The sequence below is a fragment of the Canis lupus genome, chromosome 2 (genome assembly GCF_048164855.1).
Source record: "Canis lupus baileyi chromosome 2, mCanLup2.hap1, whole genome shotgun sequence".
NCBI lineage: Eukaryota > Metazoa > Chordata > Mammalia > Carnivora > Canidae > Canis > Canis lupus.
This window is the reverse complement of record NC_132839.1, coordinates 53,896,717-53,915,983: the sequence shown is the minus strand read 5'-3', so window position 1 is coordinate 53,915,983 and position 19,267 is coordinate 53,896,717. Positions and strand designations below refer to the sequence as shown.

The 19,267-nt window shown below is 53.5% G+C and overlaps 2 long non-coding RNA genes across 15 annotated transcripts in view; both read right to left on the bottom strand.

The window, feature by feature from the left end:
• The window catches only part of LOC140610285 (uncharacterized), a 43,446-nt gene extending 41,327 nt beyond the window's left edge, over positions 1 to 2,119 (bottom strand). Inside the window, exon 1 of the long non-coding RNA XR_012012012.1 lies at positions 1,648 to 2,119. This is a non-coding gene — a long non-coding RNA (uncharacterized lncRNA). The remainder of the gene's footprint in view (positions 1 to 1,647) is intronic.
• A 3,578-nt stretch (positions 2,120 to 5,697) lies between these two features.
• Positions 5,698 to 19,267, bottom strand: part of LOC140617827 (uncharacterized) — a 34,863-nt gene continuing 21,293 nt past the window's right edge. For 6 of the 14 annotated variants that reach the window (XR_012017972.1, XR_012017985.1, XR_012017978.1 and 3 more), the window contains 6 exons: positions 16,107 to 16,168; positions 14,955 to 15,018; positions 9,279 to 9,440; positions 8,485 to 8,671; positions 7,065 to 7,307; positions 5,698 to 6,904 (listed from right to left, as the gene is read on the bottom strand). This is a non-coding gene — a long non-coding RNA (uncharacterized lncRNA). The other 8 variants (XR_012017996.1, XR_012018022.1, XR_012018028.1 and 5 more) reach the window with 5 other exon arrangements.

Here is a 19,267-nt window from a genome sequence, read left to right as displayed (position 1 = left end):
CTCGGGACCCAGCCAAAAGAAGAGCAGAGCCTTATAATAACAGAAGCTGAGGGGTTCCTTTCTTTTTTAAATTTTAAAGCAATTTGCATAGATTCTTTTTTTTTTTTTTTTTTTTTTTGGATAACAAAAGTAGGTAGGACCAGCCTCTTCCTGCTGGTTTTTGCTTGTGAAGGAGCCCTCTTATATAATGGAACGGAGGGGAAGGGTCCTCTGGCTCAAACTGGTACATCAGTTTGAGCCAATGTTAAAAAAACTCAATCACCAATACTTTTCAAATTTATGTGCGTTTGATTTTTTAAATCAATTTTTAAAAGATTTTACTTATTTATTCATGAGCTACCCAGAGAGAGAGAGGCAGAGACATAGGCAGAGGGAGAAGCAGGCTCCCCTCAGGGAGCCTGATGTGGGACTGAATCCCTGAACTCCAGGTTCACGCCCTGAGCCGAAAGCAGACATCCGGATATTTTATCAATTAATCCAGAAACTATTTCGTTTCTTGAGTGCCTACTAAGCACTTGGCAGTACAGCTTGACAGTGCTAGAAGGGGAAGTGATATAGGGGGAAGTCCTCCAGACCTTCTGGAGGAGGAGGTCCTAGTACTTTTTGGAGGCAGAAACTTTAGCATGAGTAAAATCGCACAGGTAAGAAATTTGGAGACTACACAGAGAAAATGATGAGAAGGAACACAGAAGGGGAGCAGTGTGGCTTCAAGGAAAAAGCCATCTTCCCCTTTTTAATCTACTACTTCTAATTTGCTATGAATCTAGAGACCAAATATCAGGGATGTGAGAGCTGCGTGAAAAATAAAGCACAAGGACATAAACGACCTCGGAGTGAGCATCTGAGAGTGGAAGGCAGGAACGGAGGGCAGGGTCTGGGCCACTCAGAAGAAGCTCTGTGTACCAGTACGGCTTGTCAGTGTCTTGGTTGGGTGGGGTACACGCTAACACCTGTCCCCACGCAGAATCCAGGAGCTAGGCACCCAGGAACAGAAAGAGAGCCTATGGACAGAGACAGGATCCTATGCCCCTGCACTGCCACTAAATCACAGCCCACCCACCTTCACCACAGCAACCACCGTTTAGCCCAGGGCCTTAATTTAGGTGTTAGCCAGGGAGGCAAGGAGGGAGTGCCCACAGCTGATTCTCCTTAGAGAGCGCACACCCGCGTGTGTGCGCGTGCACACACACACACACACACACACACACACACACTCTCCTCCAGCTTTTCAGGAGGAGCCTCTGGGCCTGAGGAGCTAAATTCTAACTGGGGGCTCCAACAGCCAGAATCTGAGAGCAGTGAAGGAAGAGCCAGAGCAGAGCTACCGGCGCAGAAAGTGGAGACCAAGAGGCTATCGGAAGAGAGATGGATGAGCTAGACGCCCTCGGGAAAGGCCGGCGACCTCAGCAGGCGGTCACGGGGCGCCCTTGCTGTCTGTGTCCTGCTCCCCCCGCCCCCCCCCGCCCCAGGCCTAGTATCCCCCCCAGCCCTGGAGTGGCAGCGCGCCCCCCGGAGGCCCAGCGGGGCTGCCCAGTCTCCCCGCCGCTTTGCAGCACACCGCCCTCCGAGCTGTTCCTCCGGGTCCCACAGTCTGGCGCGGGGGGCGGGGCACGAGGGGTGCGGGCGCACCCCGCCAAGGGTTCTTACCTCGGCGCGAGCATCCGTCCGACCGAGCTCGGTTTGCGGCTGGGACTGCGGGGCTGGGGAGGCTCCCACGGACGCGGCTCGCGCCTCCCCCGCCCCGAGCCCCCAGACCCTCCGGTGGCCCCGAGCGGGGGCGCCGGGACCCGGGGACAGGCGCCGCGCCGGCGGGAGGAGGCGGCTCCCGCGGGGCGCGGTGGGGCGGGGCGGGGGCTTCTGCTGGGCCCCGCCCGGAGGGACTTGGGAGCGATTATCTTGAAGAACAAAGGCAGCCGGGGAAGGCTCCGAGCCCCCCGGGCCTGGCCCTGAACTTGAACTTGTACTTGACACTTCGTCCGGAAGGTGGCGAGGGATCCCATCTGAGCTAGGACGGGGGCTCAGCCGTTCACCTGACGCCCCGGGGAGGGGGCGAGCCCGTGCCCCTGGGCGCCGGGAGGGAGGCTGGCGTCCCCAGGTGCCCCTGGGCCCGGTGCGCCCCAAAGTGCCTTGGACCCGAGGGCCCTGGCGTCCCCGCGACCCCTGTGAGAGTGGGCGGGCGGACCGGGCCTCCGGGTCTCCGGCCAGGAGAAGTGGGCCGGGGCCCTGCGCCCCCCTCCCCCTCCACTCCCACCCCACTCTGGGCCGGGCCCGCAGCCGTGGCTGCGCGGGGCTGGCCGGATTCTCTGCACGTCGCGTCGGCTGCCGCTATTCAGCGGCTAATTGAACGTTAATGGCAGGTGCGGATGAGGTCACCGGAGCTGGCTTTTCTCACACATTTTTCATGCAAATTCGCGAAACTCTAAACAAATTTAAATAAAAAGCTCTTTGTGCCGCGTGCGCCCCTCAGTCCTCTCCCTCCCGCCCGGGGTCCTGGCTCCTCCCGCGGCCCTGAGGCCAGAGCCTGCTGCCCAGCCGAGCGCAGCCCGAGGGGATAGCCTGGCGCCCCGGGGCGCGCCGCCTGCCGGCCAGGGATGCACACCCCGCCGGGCCACCCGTGGCCCAACGCCCTGGGGCCGTGGCTGCCTGAGGGGGAGCCCCCCCTCGCTTTGAGAGACTGCACTGGCCTCCTGGGGCAGGGCGAGGCCGGTGGCGCGGGAGACCCTCAGGGAGGCGGTGTGTCCAGTGCCTGGCATCTGGACAGGCGACCGTGTGCGGGCACCCTAGCTACACCCACACCTGCACCTCTGGGCCACTTTGGTCGGCTTACTCAGCCTCACTCTCTCCGTTGGTTAAATAGGAAGTAAGATAAGTGCCCAGTTACGCATATGCATGTCTGCGGTTTAAACCATGATTTAGGACATGAACCAGACCTTAGACTAGTGCCTGGCCCAAGAAGTGTTATTATCTGAGCTCCAAAGGCCTCATGAGAATGAATGTTGTGATTTTGCACATACATGGAATCACTTGTCAAGGGCTTTCAGGAGATTTATGGCTCCCTGCATCCCATTCTGACCACAGAGATGAGATCAGGAGCCCAACTCCACTACTTCTCACACTGTATGTGGCTCAGCCCTCAGCTGTGTGGCTTTGCATATTTCTTAGCATCTGTTTCCTAGTCTGTAAAATGGGACTAAGTTTCATGGAGTCATTGTGAGAATTAAATGAGAGACACGGATGGTGATTTAGGAGGAGCTTGGGAGCTGCCTCAGCCCAGAACCTGGCAATACACCTGATTATCACCTTCAAGGCTAGAGGCAGGCCCTGGGCCCATCAGCAGCCTTCATCCTTTTACCCAAAGAACGCTAGCCCAGGTCAGGGAGACAGACTCCAAGACTTGACTCCACTCTTCCCCTCCATACCAGGTCCCTTCCCCACACCCTCCACATATCATACATTTTCTTTGCTAGTGGCTAAGTCATACGCTTTCCTCATTCATGTTCTCCCAGAAAAACTGACCAGAGACATGGATATTGCAAAAAAACATCATTCATTGTGGACCGGGAAGACAGAGTCAAGGGGTTCCCAGGATAGGAAGAGGCCCCTCCCAGAATTTGCCCTGGTCTTCCCTCCAGGGGGACCATTCAAGGGGACCCACTGGCCTTGGGGTGTCCCAGTGGTTCAAGCTGCCTGGGTGTGGTCTCTCCTTTCCCATTTTTGCTTTCCCTCAGCCTCCCATCAGGCCAGCCTCTGGGAAGCACTGGGGCAAGCCTGGAAGTGTCCTTATGCTTCTCCAAGGCCCCTTCAGGTCAAGGAAGAAGCAGAATCTGCAGGAGTGCAGATAACCAGGGGACTGTGTGGCTGTAGCTTCTGACACTCAGACCTCACCCACCCCCACTTCCACCAGGCAGAGACCCTGAATCTTCCCCAGGACCATGCCCCAGCTCTCCAGTGCCCACTAGGCTTGTCTTGACCAGCTGGACAGCCTCTTTACCTCCAGGCCACCACCTTCAGGAAACCCATCTGGATAATTCTACTGTACCTGGAGGAGAGGCTCTGAAGGAGAGGCTATACTATGAGACATGACAAAAGCCTCAATAGATGAAAGGCTCTATACTCCCCATCTCCCACTCCATCCAGCCCTAGCCTGGGCACACTGCAGGAGTTAGATGGCATTAAGTGAAACTGGGGGAGGACCTCAGGCAAAGGCACATTTGTGGTGACCTTGCAGAAGAGGGGTTAATGTCTCTGTGCATGGGGATTGGCAAGGAGGCATTTTAGTTTTGGGGAACTCATTTAAGTGGCCAGGCCAAACAGGATCACTTTGGGATTAGGAGTACAGACTTTAGAGTCAAAGAGACTTGGTTGTTTTTTTTTGTTTTGTTTTGTTTTGTTTTAAAGAGACTTGGTTCTGAACCTCAGTTGTGGCACTAACTATGTGTGTGGTTTGGGACCTATAACTTAGCTTTTCTGTACCTCATCATCCTCAGCCATGAAATGAATGTGCCATGAATACTTGCAGCCCACAGAGTTATGAGTAATCACCAGTCCTCATATGGTCATTCTTTTTTTTCTTTTTTCATATGGTCATTCTTAATGCTTCTTTCTTCCTCTCTGCTGGTCCCACAGCTGATTTGGGGTGACCACTGTTACCACCCATGCCCCAGGGACCACAGCTGCTCAGTCTGGGTCAGGGTGCTTCTTTTCCCTGGCCTTCTCAGGCCATGGTGGGTTGGGGTGGGGGCTGGCCCCCTGGAGAGCTCCTGGGGTAACCCTCCAGTGGGTATATCCCACCCCATGCATTGCTGTTACTACATCTTGAGGTGCCTCCTCAGAGACACTTCCTGGTCTATTTACTTTGAGGGGGAGCAGGGGCAAAGCAGATAGAGGAGGCAATTGGCAGTGGGCACCTGCATTAAGCATGGTGGTCTCTCTCATGAAACATGCTGCTTATGCAAATTGGGCCTTTCACAACTCTATCCATTTCCCCTGACAGGCCCAAGCCCAACCAATCCTCTAGCACAATGATACCTCACTGGGCAGCCGTGGCAGTGGATGGGGGCACCTCTTCCCCAACCCTGGGCCCCAGCCCAGCCCCATGACTAGATTGGTTGGGGTGTGGAGGAAGGTGGCTAGGCTGGGGCTTCCAAGGTCCTTTCCCAAAAAGGCAGCTCTTGGAAGGTAGAGGGGCATGATTTACTGGCAGTGAAACAGGGAAACCCTCCACCCTCACCCCCTCCCTGCTGAGGAGCTCAGACAAACGAATCAACTACTCTTCCACATGGTGAAATTGGAATAATGATAACCACTGAGGCAAGACCCAGAGATACTAAGCCTGACACTTAGTAGGCTTTTAATTAACCATAGTAACCACGACGATAATGCTATGTGGTTCTTAGGCCTGAAAATGGCCAATGGCAGAGTTTCTGGGATGTTTTTAACTGCAACATCACCACTATCCTCTTGAAGCTCTTACCCTAATTTGGTTAATAGAAGTTAAGCCTATTATAATGAATAGCGTCTTTAAATTTTTCAGTAAGTATTCCATGAGCATGAAAAGAACATGTAACGGTACAGAAGAAGGCATCCATCCATCCCACTGCCCAGAGACAGCCTTCCAATACTTATTTCCAGAAACTCTTCATATATAAGCATACTTAGGAATGACTTCCAAATACACATAAATAAGATCATACTCTATTGCCAGTTCTGCAATTTATTCTCCTCGTGCAACAATATATATTGGTCAACCTTCCATATCAGCTTATAGAGAGATCTACCACAGTGATTTTTGCAGCTGCATAATATTCCACCGTATGAATGGACCATGGGTTCATTTACATGTTCTTACATTCTTAAAAACAAAATGTTCTGATAAACATCCTTGGACATAATTCTTTGGACATTTTTACATATATGACCAGAGAATAAATTCCTAGCCGTGCAATTTGCTTGTGACTAAGTATATGTCTTTTCCATCCTAATACCCACCACCTTACAGAAAATACTGTACAATTTACATTCTCCAACCAGTGTTTAAGAGTGTCTTAAAACAGACCGGTGATGGTAGAGAAAGGCACCAAACTATCCAGCTGTGTGAGATCCAGGCTATGGAGGCGACTCAGGAGCCTCTGAGAATGGGTCTGTTGTCCCAAGGGCAGTGACCAGGGGCTTCCTCCTGTCTAGGATCGTGCATGCTGGTGGCCCGGGGTACCCTGAGTCAGAGGAAAGTGGGGCTCACAAGGGTGCTGGGAGCAGAGGGCAGGCCAGCATGGCTAGAGTCCTGCCTGAATGGTTTCCTGTGGCCATTGTCTCTGCCCTGCCTGGTCTCCTTGGGGGTAGTTTATTTAGGGGCCATGGAGAAGGGGCTGGGCAGTAGCCAGAGGAGGGTGCAGTCCTCACCAAAGGAACCCAGGAATGTGTCACAGAAGGGAGAGAAAGAGGAAGGGGGGGGAATCCCATCCCTGGGAGAGACGGGACGTCAAGAACCCCTGACTAATGAATAGTGAGTTTGCCCTTGAACCTCACTGGGCTTCGCCATTCTCAGGCACAGAACAAGAGCCGAGACACGTCTGAGCCCAGCTGCACGGGGACGGCGGCGGTTCATCTCAGACACTTTGACAGGCTGGGTCTTTTCCCTGCATAGCTCAGATCTGCCTCCCGGCTCCCGTGGCAACAGCACAGCGGCATGGCTCCCAGGTCCAGGCCCTGCCTGCTGTGAGCAGGAGGAGGGAGGAAGAGGAGCACCAAGTGGAGGACAGCTGGGGAGAGGGAGTCGTTAACTCCTAGAAGGCTGGAGCCCCTTGCTTTAGCAACCTCCCAGTGTGCTGCCCTCACTCCTCTGGGTCAGAAATACAGATGACTGAGAGCTCCAGTTTGCTGGAAGCCTGGTCAGAGTACCTCAAACCTGGAAGAGGCACACAGTGTGACAAGGGCAGAAATGGTAGCCCACAGGCCAAAGGCCAAAAGGCCAAGCCCCCCCCCCCCCCCCGCATGGTGGTCGGGGCATGTCTTCCCAGGTCCTTTGCCAAGTCCCAGATGGGCAGGGATGGAAGCGGAGCTTGCACCTCTGCCCATAGCCGCCTCCTCTATCCGGGCCCGACTGTCGCAGCCTCAAGACGCTGGCTTCAGATGACATCTTCCCTTTCTGCTTGGCTTTTCCCCTTTCCCCTGCTGATGACCTCCAGGGTCCTGGAGTGGCGTGGCTGTGAATTCCAGTCCTGTGACCTTGGCAAGACCCACCATTCCTCTCGGTCTCCATCTTCAGAGAAGCTGAAAAGAGGTTGTCCCATCACACTTCACAGGACAATCTAAAGATAAGAGAATAATATGTGAGAAGGAGCTTTACCCTCTGGGGAGGAAGGTGTCCTATAAATCTCATTCAGGTATTATTAGGGCTGAAAGTAGGTATTTCTGCTCCCTGGGGATGGGGGGAGGAACTCCCCCAAGGTTTTTCCAGAACCTCTCCAGCACAGCAGGCCTGAAACTCCAAGGCAAGAGGTCAAGAAGGACAAGGGTTTCTGTCTATGGCCTCTGGAACTCCTGGCTCCAGCTGCTACTAGGTGGTAAAAGAGTGACCATATAATTTCAAGGTGTTTTACTTGTATTCTTTCTAGGCCTCACTGCAACTTGATGAAAAAGGTGTGGTTGTTCTCATTTTAAAAATAAGGAAACAGGCTCAGTGAGGTAAAGGGCTGGCCCAAGGTCACACTGGCCATAAAAGGCCTTGGGCCCACATTCACCTGACTCCATGGCCCACATCATGGCAGAGCCACCTGCCTGGGGGGGTGCCAGGGAGAAGGGTGGGCCACGGAGAAGCAGCTCTTCCCTCATGCACGGCTTCTGGGGGCTTAGAGCTTCCGAGTCTAAAGGCCTTGGCAAAGGGAAGTAGGATGGGGCAAGCCCCAAGGAGAACACTGCAAAGCCACCCTGAGGGCCAGCCAGTGGCAAACAGAACCACCAGGGCAAACACTTGTCAGAGAAAAGAGAAACAGAAGAAAAGGCTCCAGATCAGAGGCTGGGAGCAATCTCAGCTAAGATGCACTCTCAGGCCCAAGTCTTGCTCCAGGGCAGGTCACTCCCAGCTTCACGTCCTTGCCCACACTGAGCTGGGTTTTCATTTCTGTAGCCTCTGGGTTGAAGGTATGTCCCTGCATCTCAGGGCAACTCGAAGGGAACCAAATGGGGTGGGCTTCCTGTGAACAAGGGGGTTGGGAGTATGGGCCACTGGTGAGTAACAGGAGAAAAAAGGCAGGAAGAACTTCCAGATTATAAACCATCACAGCTAGGGGTGCCTGGGTGGCTCAGTGGGTTAAGCATGTGCCTTGGGCTCAGGTTGCAATCTCAGAGTCCCGGGTTCAAGCCTCACGTCAGGTTCCTTGCTAGGTGGAGAATCTGCTTCTCCCTCTTTGTGATCTCTCTTGCTCTCACTCTCTCTCAAATAAATAAAATAAAATTTAAAAATGTCACAGCTAAAAGGCAAGGCACCTTTGAAGCCATTCTATCCAATGCTCCTTTTCCTGGTGCAGAACGGGAGCTGGCTCACCGAAGGCTATTCACCAGGAAGATGGGCTGGAGGCCAAGTCTCTGACTTCCAGGTGAGTATGGCTGTGTCTTCCTATGCCCTCGTTACTCTACCAGGCCACCTTGGGTCACTTTGGGCAAGGATTTCACTCTATAAGGCAAAAAGAAGGACCAGGTAAAAGGAGCTACTGTTGGCACAGCACACCATAGGTCAGGGGTGGCTTCAGGAAGCCTTGAGGCCAGAAGCCTTCATGAATGAGAGAACACTGCTCTGCAGCACTATCACCACCACCACATTCCCAGCGCTCCACAGCCAGATGGCAGCAGCCATGAACCTCCCTGGCTAATGATGAAACAGGTGTGGGGAAGTGGATCAGGATGCAGACAGGCCCTAATCCTGACCCATGATGCTTCTGAGAGGGAGAGACAGGAAGGAGCAGCAGCTTCAAGGGATGTAAGGAGGGTGAGAGCCACCACAAGCTGGTTCCCCCAGAGCCTGGTGAAGAGCTGACAACCAGGGCAGGGCCTGCAGCTGGGAAGGACCTCAGCTCACTCCCCTTTGTTGCTGGGGCCTCTGCCAGGTGGGGCATGGTGTCCCCATGCCAGGCACACCTAACTTGCTCCGAATGCAAAGGAGACCCCAGGATCCCCCATCCTACAACCTTGTCAGGAACTGCCCTCGAGGGAAGTCTGCATGCTTGCTGATGAACACACACGTGATGGGGCAGAGAGAAAGACACAAAGACAAATGCACTTACTCCAGGCCAGCTGTGCCCTCCTCCCTGGGCTGGCGATTTGGGCCAGCTGTCATTCCGACTGGCTGGCGCCCATGGTAAAATATTCTGGGTATCATCACTGTCCTCATCCCACAACCCAGCCGTATTACCTGACCTTGAGAAGCGTTCATGCCTGCCCTATACCTGAGGGTGAAAGAGGGAAGGAAAATGAGCCCTATTTAGTGTTTCCCATGTATTTAACACTCCTCACAACTCATAGCTAGGGATGATTCCTCCCATTTTACAGACAAGGGATGAGAAACTCCAAGAGTCAGTGGGGAGTTGCTGCACGGTGATGCCTGAAGCGGAGCTCCAATTATGGCATTTCCTCATCTGTCCCCCCTCCCTCTCTGGCTAAAGTCAGGCTGGGGCCACCCTGGCCTGGTGTGCCAGGAGCCTCCAAACCAGGTGGGTTTGTGCTCAGCATCCCTGCCTCAACTTCCTACCTCCCCAGGGTTCTCAGGGCTGCTCAGTCTAAGCTGGTGAGCAGGGGAGGCATACTGCCCGGCATATTTGATTAGTTTCAGAACAAATGCCTATCTTCTGACCAGCCCCGACTGGTTGTTTGTGGGGAAGGAATCTCTACCCTCACAGATGTCTGTTTCTACCTGGAAAAGGAAGCCAGAGGACGTGGAGGCTGGGGTAAGGGAGGGGACAGCTACCAAACAATAAAACCCACCCCACGCAGGCACAGCCAGAGAGCCTCAGTCCTGGCAATCTTCCTCCTAAGGAACAAAGGTGACACTGGCCTCCTGCAGGGCGTATGCCCAGGCCATCTATTGGGCACCACTCCTGCTGGGACCAGCCTCAGGATGGGGAGCCGCGCCTGGAATGTGATTCCCTGGCTTTGCGTGACGCTCGGTTAGTGGAGTGCGACTCCCAAGATCCCCTGTCACCTCCTAAAGCCTCTGCCAGCCCGCCCCCCACCACCACGCTGATCACCAGATTAAGGAGCTCAGGGCTACAGCTGAGGCAGCTAAAACCAGGAGGGGAGGGGCTGGGAGGGCAGCAGGCAGCCTCCCAAGGCCCTGCCTGCCCTCTCTCCCCCACTCCTACTGTGGGCTCTATTCTCTGTTCCTGCCACGAGCTTTAATCTCTGTACTCTTCCTCACTGAGCTCCTGCATCCCCTGCCCCCACTCCAGAGATGCCCAGCTGGAGTTTGGAGCCACTCTGGAGACAGGGAGAAGAGTAGGACAAGAGAGGTAGAAGGAACAGCAGTGAGTGGACCGGGCGGTGGGGATGGGTGGGAGCTTCCCATGAAGGAAGGAAGGTGAGCTCTGGAAGGCAGGCCCAGGGCCTCCCTGCCTGCACGCGTGCCACCTGGGGTAATCCCAGAGGCTCCCTATGGGACCCTGGCTGCCAGACTCCAGAGCATCCCACACACCTGAGGAGGGGGCAAGAGGGATGGCCAGAGGTTGGGGAGGCTGGCAAAGGACTAGAGAAGGAATCTGGACATTGAAAGTTTTTTCCCCATTTCCTGAACCAGAGTCATCCCAAGTCATTTAAATCACAAACACAGAAGTTCCCTCCTGTACTATGGCTTTCACCAGATCTGAAAGAAATGAGATGGGGAAAAATAAATAAATAAAAATTAAAAAAAAATAAAAAAAAGGAGATGGGATGGATCCATCCACGATAAAGACCTCACAAGAAGGACCTGGAGGGGGGCAGCCCGGGTGGCTCAGTGGTTTAGCGCCACCTTCAGTCCAGGTCCTGATCCCGGCTGGAGACCAGGGATCGAGTCCCATGTCGGGCTCCCTGCATGGAGCCTGCTTCTCCCCCTGCCTGTGTCTCTCATGAATAAATAAAATCTTAAAAAAAAAAAAAAAAAAGAAGAAGGAACTGGGGGGTTTTGGCACAGGGCTTTTTAGACAGTGAGCACCCCAGGCTTGCACTTTCAATCACCCATAAGCAGTGTTGAGAGGGCCGGGCGGGGGAAAGGCCAGGGAGGGCCTGAGAGCCAGAACCCCTGGTCACTGGATCCTGAGACCCCTGTACCAGGACAAGAGGGGCATACCCCAGGTCCCCTCTATCCCACAGTGTTACTGTGAGGAGCTGTGGGGAGGTGGAGATTCTGAAGGCAGGATCCAGAGTTGTCTGAAGGCACAGTTCAGCAGGCATCCAGCCCTTTCTCAGCCCTGTCCCCCATGCCAGGGCCTGCAGGGGGCGACCAGGACACACCCAGCGTCCTGGCCAGCCACTGCTCTTGCTCCAGCTTCTTCTTTTTTTTTTTTTTTTTTTTAAGATTTATTTATTTATTTATTCAGAGAGAGCGAAAGAGAGGCGGAGACACAGGCAGAGAGAGAAGCAGGCTGTACGCAGGGAGCCTGACGTGGGACTCGATCCGGGGTCTCCAGGATCACACCCCGGGCTGCAGGCGGCGCTAAGCCGCTGCGCCACCGGGGCTGCCCTCCAGCTTCTTCTTTGCTGCCACTGCCAAGCTTCCTTCTGCTGGGCAGGGGCAGGAGGAGGATGGCTTGGGTTGCTAACAGGGGGTCTGTGAGGGCCTGGGAGGAGACACTGTGCCAGCTACTGATCCCCTACCCATTCCAAAAACAGAGGCCCACACTCCCGTGTCAACAGGAATGAAATCCTTCCCACTATACCCTTCTTTGCCCCTGGCCAGAATTCACCGGTCTGGTTCCCGTTCTTGTGCTAAATCAGCGAGTGCTAAATCAACACAGCTCTGAAATGATCACCATCACAGCCCTTCTGAGCTAGAAGGAACCAAGAGACTCCTGAAGTTCAACTCACTTATTTTGCCAATAAGAACACCAAGATTCAGGGCATAGGGGAGAACTGGGGTGCCAGAGGTCACACAACAGACCAGTGGCAAGGACATGCCTCGTGGCCTGTCTACTAGACCCCTCTCCTGTTCAGTGCCTGAAAGAGGGCTTCTCCGCCATATCCCAAATAAGATCCTGGCCCAAACGTGGGCGGCGGGGGTCTGGGGCCAAGGGAGGCCGTAATGCGATAAGCAGACTGGCCATCTGGCTTGGGGACGGAGGAGAGCCCAGACTGGCCGCTTCTGCTGCCCGTCCCGGGGGGCCCTGTGTCACGAGAGACAGACTGCCAGATGGACAGGCACTGGCCTGGGTCTGGGCGGAAGCCAGTGAGTTCCCTGTAGTCAGGGCTAACCAACTTTCAGACACTGTGGGGTAAGAATGGAGGGGGCATGGGGAGCAAGGCCAGGCCCCCCCAAAGGGCCGAGAGACAGAAAAGCAGGATGAGGAAGCCGGGATTCCCAGCCAGGCTCAGAGCCTAGCTCCCCAGGTAGGCCCAGCCTAGCTCAGCCCCACAGTGGCAAACAGGTCCCCCTCCCGGGGAAAGGCAAACACATCTCCCCTGGCACCTTCTCAGACATGCATGCAAAACTAATTAACATGGGGAGACATGCGAGCAGCCGGCCAGCTCCACACCCTTGAGTCCACGCAAACAAGGCAAGCCCTTGTCCGGGGGACGTGCACAAAGCTTTGTTGCTAATTTAGGCATCTGTCTCTGTCTGGCCTGGTCCTCCTGCCTGCGCTGGGGTTTTTCCCAGCCCCTTGGACAATGCTGGGAACAGGCCCGCCGATCCCTTATTCAAATCACACCCAGGACAATGAGTTCATTGTGCCGGCCACAGAAAAGGGGATGCTGGGGTGGGGTGGGGGGTGTAACGGGGCATCGGGAAAGGAGAAGGATGCGGGGGGTGAAGAAAACGGGAACCCAGGCAAGTGTTTACTAACACAGCCCCTGCAGCTGCTTGGGCCCCTCTCCCCTCCCCCTGCCTGGCTGGCAGCTGGGGAGAAGTCCCGGGACTCTGAGGTGGGGGGCCCCCCGCCGAGTGGTTGAGGGGCCAGCAGTCAGCAACGTCTGGCTCAGACCTCCACCTTCCACAGTCTACAGCTACCCCTGCATGTCCATGGCCACACACGGTTTTTTAGACTGGTTTGGGGGTTCTTTTCATCTCTTACTGCAGACCGAGCAGCATACTGTCCGATCCTCACTGTAGAGGAGACAGGGCTGGGGGGAGAGGTGCTGGCGGCTGTGCGGGGTGGGGACCTGCTGTCTCAGCCATTGTCTTCAGGCAACGTTTCATTTTCTCCTCCTTCCCAGCTAATAAATTAGAGAGGAGACGGTGAGCTGCGAAGGGACAGGCTCCCCACGGACGGCGGGCAGGCGGGCAAGTCTGTGAGCTCATGGCAGATGGGGCTCACCCAGCCTGGCTGCTGCTCATACCACACCTGGTCAGACACTCACATGCAGCCCCCTTCCATGACCACCATTAAGAAAACCACATACACACATGCACGCACACATGCACGCATGACATACACATGCACACGTGTGTGTACATACACACACACATCTATATAAACCCCCCGAGATTCCTGAGGGGGCAGATCTGGAGCTTTGAAATGCCCTCCCTCCTACCAACAACCCTCCGCTCCTTGTTGCGCTGAGTGGCCCAGACAGGCTGATGTAAACAGACACACACAGCCTGACACTGACACGCAGACACAAAAAGAAACACACACACCCAGAGGCAGCCCCAGACACACACACTGACAATAGTGTAATGAATGCGGGACGGGAGTGCATTCACTCAAAAGCCCACAGCGCTGCTCGCCCAGCACCAGGGTGGCTGAAAGGTTACAGAGAGGCTGCAAGCTAGCTCCTACCGACCTCCTCCCTCGCTCCAACTCCCAGGATCTCTGGCTGCCTGGGAGGGGAAGTAAAATACCAACCCAGGCATCCAGATGGAAGCCAAGGCCTCTTGAGACAGAAAAGTTTGAAACCGGTCTCAGCTCTTCATCAGGGGTGGGTGGCTGAACTGCCCCGAAGAATTTTTTTCTTTAATTCTGAAACATAGGTGTTTAGAGTCATATTAATTATCCTGCATTTCAAGCTGGTGTGTTAAAGCTGGGGCACACCGAAGCCTTGCTGGCATCCTTTTCCCAAACAGGAGCATCCACAGGTTGGGGTGATTCCTTCCTTCAGTTAAAATAATTGTAAGCGGGGTGCGTAAAGATGAACACAAATGGTACAACTCAGAGACCCTTTAAAACCAGTGCTGCTGCTTCTTTTTTTATTCATGAGAATCACAGAGAGAGGCAGAGACACAGGCAGAGGGAGAAGCAGGCTCTCTGTGGTGAGCCCAATGCGGAACTCTATCCCAAAACCCCGGGATCACAACCTGAGCTGAAGGCAGACGCTTAATCACTGAACCACCCAGGCGCCCCTAGACGTGATTCTAAGGATAAAGGAGAAGTGGTGGCTCCCTTTCCACTGGCCCAGAGGCATGGAAATGTAGTGAGTTGAGCCATACAAAATTACTGATACTTGACTGTTTTAGATCTATAAAAAAGAAATTTCATTCGGATCAACCTAATAGGCAGCTGGTTCTAAGAACCATTAGGTTTTTTTTTTTTTTAATTTCCTCCCCATATTTTTTATTTCCTTCCCAAACTGGGTTATTTTATTTCTGAAGAAGAAAAAAACAATAGTAACCCAAGACCCAAATCAATCTTGGACCACCCATCTACAACCACATAACTGCCTTGTGTATAGAGCCCAGCTGGAGCAGCAACCGAAATGAACTGTGTGCCTGTGTGCACATGTGCACGCGTGTACACACACACACAGCCTGTGGCCTGGGTCAGGCCAGGACCCACCTTCAGACTCTTCCACCAGGGCTCCTGCTTCTCATTTCCCTGTCTTCTGATTCTGGAATGCGTCCTGGGGGAACAGAAGGAACATGAAAGGAGAACACAATGGGAAATGGGAAACTGTACTTCTGATTTCTTCTCTAGAGGAGTGTTGGAGGCTAGCATGGGAGTCTAATTACACATTTTGTCCTGGAGGAAAGGTCAACCTCGAAGCTTCATCACAAAAGCATATGCTGTCAATTGGCTACTAAATTTAAACTCAAGGCCAGTCTCTGTGCATAAGACATTCATTTAAACTACCTCTAAAAGAGCTACATATGGGAAGCCAGAAGGCCACTGAGGCCACCCAGCATAGGGAAGGCCCACTCCTTGCCAGTATCTGATGTCCATTTGGTCGCTCACTGCATCTTCCTAGAAAATCACTCTTCTGAACTCCTCTGGGTTCCCAGGGGAGGAAAGATCGAAGGTTTTGGAAGCAGAGTCAAGAACTGCTCTGAATCTCACTACCTGCTTCTTACTTGCCCATCGAGGAAAGCCTTCATGTACACTCATCCTGCTCACCAGCAGCTGAGAAAAGACACTTTTATGGAGTCTTCTAATGGCCAAGGACCTGGGACTCTATTCAAAGACCTGGAGTCACCTTTCTATGCAGATGGTCCCTCTTACAACTTTGACAAGTACTTTAACCAAAAATACCATGTAAGTTCTAGAGTTTCATCTTTCAGCACACACACACACACACACACACACACACACACACACTGAGTTCAACAAGAAAACAACTAAAGCAATAGTAATAATAAAATAAAACCTGTTTGGCCTTCCTGCTCCTGGGGGCAAGTGGCAGAATAGCAGAGCCTGCAGTCCAGGCTTAAGGACTGGTGGATTCATTTGCAGGGCGGGCCCAGCCTAGGGGCTACATGGACAACTCTTCCAAGCTCCAGATGTATTGAGGAGGCAGCTGGGTACCCACTATCGCCATATGCAGGCTTACCTGCCAACCACTGCACTCAGGATCCAGTTTGAGCAGAACCAGGAAAGAATTCTGGCTTGGATGCCCCAAACAGTATCTGATTTCTTCCAAGGAGAAGAAACCTTCTGTATGTGAATTCATCCAGATGTAATTTATTATTTGATTGCATTTAAGATGTTCCTTACCAATGTTACACAGAAATCTCAATAGGTTACTGCTATGCTGATTCCGAAGATCAAAGTTGTTCCTTAAATGAAGAAAAGGCAATTGAGATATCACAGTTCTGTACAGAACCAATGGAATCTGGAATATTAAAGTTCTAACCTAGGCAAAATGGCAATTTAAGGTCACCATAGGCAAAACATGAGATGGCCCCTGACCCTGCTCTCCCAGGCTCTTGGGCCATGGAGACGGGCAGAGAGGCCCAGAAGCTGCCAACTGGTGAGGACTGTCAGATCTCCAGTCCCTCTTAATCCAGCACCCCTATCCCCCAGCCTGGCCTTCCCATCCTGGATGGATAGGTGAAATTCTGTATTATACAAGTTTGAAGTGCTGAGCAAGGGACTGTGGTTTGCTTCTCTACATCCCCAAGGCATTGCCCAGAGCCCGACACATAGTGTTTGGTCAATAAATGTTGAATGGATAAACGAAGACAATAGAAAAAATATAGTCTGGCATGGGAAGATTTCCAATTCCTGAACTCCATGGCTCCCTTGTAAACTGACCTATGGTTCTGTGGCATAGTCCTGGAGGTGCTGAAGTCCAGGCCAAGGGCCATCAGACGTGAGAAAGGCAAGAGTAGGTATATCTGCTCAGCTCAGGCTAGCCTGGCAGTCCTCCTACACCAATCTTGCACATGATGACAAGACCAACAACCCTTAGTCTGCCCTCCACCCCTATTATTCTCAGTCTCCACCATCTGACCTGCTCTTCTGTGCCCAGATTTCTGACCCAGTCCCACAGGAGTCTACCCTGCTGCTCCATTCCCACCTCCAAACTTTTGTGGGGGAGTCTCCCGCCCCCACTCAGCCTAGGAGACAGGTTTGGGCATGGTGAGCCTTCTCTGATAATTCCACTCCAAATGAATTCCTCCTATCTTAAGTCCCAAGTTCTGAGTCAAGTTATCACCTCTCAATTGTGTGCCTTATGAGGCTAGTTTCTGCTCTTGGGGGTCAGGGGTTCTCCTGGGCTTCTCTCTGCCCTGGAGCTTGGGGCTTATGCATGGTCGGTAAACACCATGACTTATTCTAGTGAGCAACAGAGAGCCGAGCCAGTCCCTCGATGGCTGGTTTCCCTGCTTCTCCACTTGCTACTGATGTGCAGCCCACCAGTGAGATGGTCACCACAGCACAACTTTGCTGGCTCACGCATGCTCAGGCCACCCCTTCCCGCAGCACAAACACACCCATTCTACAACAGCAGCAGATGAGGACACAAACTGACATGTCTTGAGTGCCACAAGCTCAGTATTACTATCCTCAATTTCATAGATGAGAAAACTGGCTCAGAGAGAAGCAAAATAACGTGTCCAAAAGGGTCTGAACTAGATAGACAAGCCGGATGCCCCCTGGGCGGCATGCTCTGCTTCCCACCACCATGATCTTGAAGCCTGTGATCTGGTAACAGAAGATAGAACCATGGACTGGCAACAACTGAACATGGAGTAAAGGAAGCCGCAGGCCCAACCCGAGCCCTTCTGCTCTATATCGCCCCTCTCCCTGGCACTCATCACAGAAATGGCATGCCCTTGGAGGCATCTCTCACCTCTCGCCTCCCATATCACCAAACTCAGGGGATAGGAAGAAGGTCCAGCATCCTCTGCTTAAGGACCAGATAAGACTGGACAGAGGACGTGGACCCCTTCCTCCTCCAGAAGACTCTGCTCCCTTGGGGGGATGTAACATTCCAGAAAGCAGAGGCTCAACCTTGCCCTGAGAGCGAAAAATGTCCTGGTGCCACCGTTGGACTGGCAGACTTTGGCCAACTCCTGATTTTATCAACTGAGGCACAGCGGGCTACAGTTCACACAGGAGAAAGCCAGGATCGGATTGGACACTTCTCACCCCTCCTAGTACCTCACCAGGGCTCCCCGGGGCCCTGCACTGGGCCTTCCTACCCCCTACCCTCTTCCTTCCTCCCCAGGCTCACTGTCAGCCCAAAGCAGGAGACACTAGAGAGCCACCCTCTAGCCACCGAAAGCAGCTCATGTTGTTCCCCAAAGCCCAGGCAGACTCCTTGGGAAACGAGGACCCACAGGGACTCAGACTACCACCTACTCAAGGGTTATAGCTCCTGAGGCATAGCCCATGCCATCATCCCATGACATCGGGCTTAGAGAAGAGCAGGCCCTCAGTTTCATTTACCACTCTTTCTGCTCCCTAAGAGACAGGCCTTAAAGAAGATAAAGTATGCAGAGCGTTAGCACAGAACTTGGCACAGTGTAAGTGCTCAATAAATGGTTCCTCTCACCATTATCATGACTCATTAGGATTTCCTGGCTGCCCATTTCTCACCTCCCAGGCTCATGTGAGGAGCTGTCTTTTCATAAACTCAAGGCTCACTGAGGCTGGGAGACCATTAATGGAGTTCAGGGTTTCTGGGGCAGGAAAGTGAAACTGTAAGAGGGGAAAGGGGGCTGGAAGCGAGGCTGGACCTACAGCCAGGAGTCCTCTGAGGTGAGAAGGCCCCTGTGCCCTCTGCCAGCAGGATGAGCCCAGCGCCTCCCCAGAAAATCTCTCTGAAGACCCAAGGCTTGGCAGGGAGCCAGGGCAGGAGGCCTCTCAAAGAAGACGCTGGCTCTGAGCCAAGGCGCATCCCAGAAGCTTCAGCTCGCCTAGAGCAGCACAAGCTTCAGGGAGGAGGGGCAGCCAGGGAGGGGCAACAGAGAGCTCTGGGCTAAAGGGAACCTGCTCAGAGTGCGTTTGGGCATGAACTTGGGACACACAGCTTTCTTCCCATGCCCTATGGTTTCCACACACCTGGGGGACTATGAAATCACTGCAAGGACAGGGATAGGGGCCTGGGGAGGTGATCCACCCCCAGGACAACCCTCCTGTCACCTACATCTGTGCCCATACAAACTCCATGGGGCACTGCTACACCTCCACCCAAAGACTTCTGGGGTTACCCACTGGCTCTGTTTCCCCCACCCTAGATTCTGAAAAACAGTGTTGCCTGAAGATTCACACTTTCTACCTTCAAGGACTGTGGGGTAACCCCCATTTAAGGGGCTATACTGGACACCCCTAAAAGCCTCTTTAGACCTGAGCCTCTCTAGTGGCCTCTGGCCTGGCATTTCCATGGCCTTCTATACACAGAGCTCTCTGTGGCCAGGGACCTTCCAGGG